Raw genomic sequence first — 5,125 nt, 5'->3', positions numbered from 1 at the left:
GGCGGCCGAATGCTGGGTAGACCTGTTGCCCTCGGCCGGCCTTTGGACGTGGCGGCCTAATGCTGGGTAGACCTGTTGCCCTCGGCCGGCCTTTGGACGTGGCGGCCTAATGCTGGGTAGACCTGTTGCCCTCGGCCGGCAGTGTTACCGGCCGGCCTAATGCTGGGTAGACCTGTTGCCCTCGGCCCGCCGTGTTACCGGCCAGCCGAATGCTGGGTAGACCTGTTGCCCTCGGCCGGCCTTTGTACCTGACGGCCGAATGCTGGGTAGACCTGTTGCCCTCGGCCGGCCTTTGGACGTGGCGGCCGAATGCTGGGTAGACCTGTTGCCCTCGGCCGGCCTTTGTACCTGACGGCCGAATGCTGGGTAGACCTGTTGCCCTCTGCCGGCCGGCCTAATGCTGGGTAGACCTGTTGCCCTCGGCCGGCCTTTGGACGTGGCGGCCTAATGCTGGGTAGACCTGTTGCCCTCGGCCGGCCTTTGGACGTGGCGGCCGAATGCTGGGTAGACCTGTTGCCCTCGGCCGGCCTTTGGACGTGGCGGCCGAATGCTGGGTAGACCTGTTGCCCTCGGCCGGCCTTTGGACGTGGCGGCCGAATGCTGGGTAGACCTGTTGCCCTCGGCCGGCCTTTGGACGTGGCGGCCGAATGCTGGGTAGACCTGTTGCCCTCGGCCGGCCTTTGTACGTGGCGGCCGAATGCTGGGTAGACCTGTTGCCCTCGGCCGGCCTTTGGACGTGGCGGCCTAATGCTGGGTAGACCTGTTGCCCTCGGCCGGCCTTTGGACGTGGCGGCCGAATGCTGGGTAGACCTGTTGCCCTCGGCCGGCCTTTGGACGTGGCGGCCGAATGCTGGGTAGACCTGTTGCCCTCGGCCGGCAGTGTTACCGGCCGGCCTAATGCTGGGTAGACCTGTTGCCCTCGGCCCGCCGTGTTACCGGCCAGCCGAATGCTGGGTAGACCTGTTGCCCTCGGCCGGCCTTTGTACCTGACGGCCGAATGCTGGGTAGACCTGTTGCCCTCTGCCGGCCGTCTTTCCGGCTGGCCTAATGCTGGGTAGAACTGTTGCCCTCGGCCGGCCCTGGTACCGGCCGGCCTAATGCTGGGTAGACCTGTTGCCCTCGGCCGGTCTTTGTCTCTGGCCGCCCGCGGCGTGGTAGTCCTGTTACCGTCGGCCGGCCTTGCAGCCCGGCCGCCGCGCGATGGCGCCCCGTCTCTTCCATCGGACGCGCGGCCCCCTTGTCGTCTCTGCAGCGGCGAGCACGCCTTCGGCGGTCGGCCTGCACGTCCGGCATGACCGCGGGCACTGGCAGCCCAGCAGGCAGCCCTGCTCTCGCGTCTTCTTCCCCCCGGCGAAAGGCGGGGCGTGAAGGCGGGCGACTTTCGGTCCCAGCCGTGCCCAGGTGTCCCTGCCGGCTCCGTGCGCCAGCATCCACTGGCGAGCTCCGCCGGCCTCTTCCCCAGCCGCGGCCCCTGTCCGCTCCGCCGTCATGGTGCCGGCACCCCACTTCCCCAAGCGCTCCCCGACAGGAGCAGGCAGCGTTGTCGCGCCCCCTCCCCGTGCTCGAATGGACCGCGGCCCTGCTCCGGGCTTCATTTCTGCAGCGCGCTCGCTCGCTCGCTCGCGCGCTCCCTCCCTCCCCCCCCCCTCCCCCCTCCCCCCGGCCGCCCGCCCGCCGCGCTGCCGCCCTGCCGCAGGCTTGAGCGGCGCCGGGGCGGAGGAGGAAGGAACGCCACCAAAGCAAAAGGCTCCGAGAAAGCTGAACAGAGAGCTTCTTTGACCAGGGACAGACGGCGCCAATCATCCCGCCGCCATCCCTGCTTGTGCACCAGGCTCTCCGCCTGCCGACCTCGGCATCAGCCTCCCGCCGCCGCCGTGTAAACTGCCCGGTGGGACCGTGGGCGGGGGCAGGAAGAGGCTGAAAGTGCTGCCAGGGAGGCTGATGGCGGAGGGCGGGGTCGCCCCCAACCGACAATGGGCAGGGCCCGAGGCAGTCTGAAAGCGCTGCCAGGGAGGCTGAGGGCGGGGGGCGGGGCGCCCCCAACCGACAATGGGCAGGGCCCGAGGCAGTCTGAAAGCGCTGCCAGGGAGGCTGAGGGCGGGGGGCGGGGCGCCCCCAGCCGACAATGGGCAGGGGCCCGAGAGAGTCTGAAAGCGCTGCCAGGGAGGCTGACGGCGGGGGGCAGGGCGCCCCCAGCCGACAATGGGCAGGGGCGGGGAAAGTCTGAAAGCGCTGCATGGGAGGTTGATGGCGGAGGGCGGGCTCGCCCCCAGCGTTAATGGGTGGCTGCGGAAGACGGGGCAGGGACAGGGAGAGGGCAGGCGGCTTCGTGCCGGCCCCGGGCGCCTCGACAGCGAGCCCTCACGGCCCCCCAAACCCGCGCCGAGGCCCCAAGAGCTCTGCAGACCTTCCGCGGAAGAACCGGCCCGAAAGCGGCCACCCGCTTGCCGACGGCGGCGCCGGTCGCCTCGATGCAGCCGCCTCCGTGGGGCGGGAAGGGGCAGGGCGAGTTGTGCCAGGGCGCGGCGGCTTTGGGCCGAGTTTCGCTGCACGTACGTGCTTCCCCTGGCTGTGCTGCGGCCCGTGAGGTTCTGTTTTGTGGGGGGGGGGGCTCTGTAGGTAGGGTCTCTGGGGGACGGGGGAGGAGGCGTGGGGTAGGGAGGACGCCGTTTGGGGGGGTCAGTGTGTCAGCAGGGCGAGAACCGGGCACAGGCCCTCCGTCAGCTCGGCTGTGGGCCCAAAGGGATCACAAATAAGATTTGGCAAGAGTTTTGTTTTCCGGAAAAGATTTTCTTTCCGAGTAAATAGAAGAGGCAATCATTCAAAAAAGGCAAAGAGGAAATGAAACAAATCAAATCAAATCAAAACAAAACAAAACAAAACAAAACGAAATAAAATAAAATAATAAAATGAAATGAAAAGAAATGAAATGAAATGATGAAATAAAATGTTGTCGAAAATATGTCTTGGTCTTGAAATCGATTCTGCCGGGCGGGGCAAGGCTGCTGGAGCACTTGGGCTCCGGAGCGTTAAGAGGCTGTGGGGTTTCCCCGGCTCCGAGATGGTACAAGGATGCCTCGTCTACCCGGATCCGCGAAACGTGGCCCGTCCCGCGGCGGCCAGGTCGACGCGGCTCCGGGGCCGGTGGCGTGGGACCGCCGTCGCCGGCGAAGGCGCAGCGGCGGCGGCCGTGGCCGCGACGACCAGGTCTACACGACTCCGGGAAACTTGGCCGGTCCCGCGGCGGCCAGGTCTACTGGGCTCCGGGATGGGCGGCCGCCGTGGCCGCGGCGACCAGGTCTACCCGCCTCCGGGACCGGCGGCGTGGGTCCGCCGTCGAGGGCGAGGGCGCTGCGACGGCCGCGGCGACCGGGTCTACCTAGCTCCGGTGCGACCCGGGCTGCGTGCAGCATGGCGAAGGTAGACCTGTGGTCCGCATCACGGCGTGGGCAGACCTGGTGTCCGCAGCATGGAGCGGGTAGACATGTTGTCCGCCGCATGGAGTGGGTAGACCTGTTGTCCGCGTAATGGAGTAGTTAGACCTGGTGTCCGCAGCTTGGAGTGGGTAGACCTGTTGTCCGCAGCAAGCCGTGGGTAGACCGGTTGTCCGCAGCAAGCCGTGGGTAGACCTGGTGTCCGCAGCATGCCCTGGGTAGACCTGGTGTCCGCAGCTTGGTAGACCTGTTGCCCGATTCATGCCCTGGGTAGACCTGTTGTCCGCAGCAAGCCGTGGGTAGACCTGGTGTCCGCAGCATGCCCTGGGTAGACCTGGTGTCCGCAGCTTGGTAGACCTGTTGCCCGTTTCATGGCTGGGTAGACCTGGTGTCCGCAGCATGCCCTGGGTAGACCTGGTGTCCGCAGCTTGGTAGACCTGTTGCCCGTTTCATGGCTGGGTAGACCTGGTGTCCGCAGCAAGCCGTGAGTAGACCTGTTGCCCGTTTCATGGCTGGGTAGACCTGGTGTCCGCAGCATGCCCTGGGTAGACCTGGTGTCCGCAGCTTGGTAGACCTGTTGCCCGTTTCATGGCTGGGTAGACCTGGTGTCCGCAGCAAGCCGTGAGTAGACCTGTTGCCCGTTTCATAGCTGGGTAGACCTGGTGTCCGCAGCATGCCCTGGGTAGACCTGGTGTCCGCAGCTTGGTAGACCTGTTGCCCGTTTCATGGCTGGGTAGACCTGTTGTCCGCAGCAAGCCGTGGGTAGACCTGGTGCCCGCAGCTTGGTAGACCTGTTGCCCGATTCATGGCTGGGTAGACCTGTTGTCCGCAGCATTGAGTTGGTAGACCTGGTGTCCGCAGCATGCCCTGGGTAGACCTGGTGTCCGCAGCTTGGTAGACCTGTTGCCCGTTTCATGGCTGGGTAGACCTGTTGTCCGCAGCATTGAGTTGGTAGACCTGGTGTCCGCAGCATGCCCTGGGTAGACCTGGTGTCCGCAGCTTGGTAGACCTGTTGCCCGTTTCATGGCTGGGTAGACCTGGTGTCCGCAGCAAGCCGTGAGTAGACCTGTTGCCCGTTTCATGGCTGGGTAGACCTGGTGTCCGCAGCATGCCCTGGGTAGACCTGGTGTCCGCAGCTTGGTAGACCTGTTGCCCGTTTCATGGCTGGGTAGACCTGGTGTCCGCAGCAAGCCGTGAGTAGACCTGTTGCCCGTTTCATGGCTGGGTAGACCTGGTGTCCGCAGCATGCCCTGGGTAGACCTGGTGTCCGCAGCTTGGTAGACCTGTTGCCCGTTTCATGGCTGGGTAGACCTGGTGTCCGCAGCATGCCCTGGGTAGACCTGGTGTCCGCAGCTTGGTAGACCTGTTGCCCGATTCATGGCTGGGTAGACCTGTTGTCCGCAGCATTGAGTTGGTAGACCTGGTGTCCGCAGCATGCCCTGGGTAGACCTGGTGTCCGCAGCTTGGTAGACCTGTTGCCCGTTTCATGGCTGGGTAGACCTGTTGTCCGCAGCATTGAGTTGGTAGACCTGGTGTCCGCAGCATGCCCTGGGTAGACCTGGTGTCCGCAGCTTGGTAGACCTGTTGCCCGTTTCATGGCTGGGTAGACCTGGTGTCCGCAGCAAGCCGTGAGTAGACCTGTTGCCCGTTTCATGGCTGGGTAGACCTGGTGTCCGCAGCATGCCCTGGGT

This window comes from Sturnus vulgaris, unplaced genomic scaffold (genome assembly GCF_052056855.1).
Source record: "Sturnus vulgaris isolate bStuVul1 unplaced genomic scaffold, bStuVul1.hap1 Scaffold_2118, whole genome shotgun sequence".
NCBI lineage: Eukaryota > Metazoa > Chordata > Aves > Passeriformes > Sturnidae > Sturnus > Sturnus vulgaris.
Note: the sequence above shows the minus strand (reverse complement) of the source record.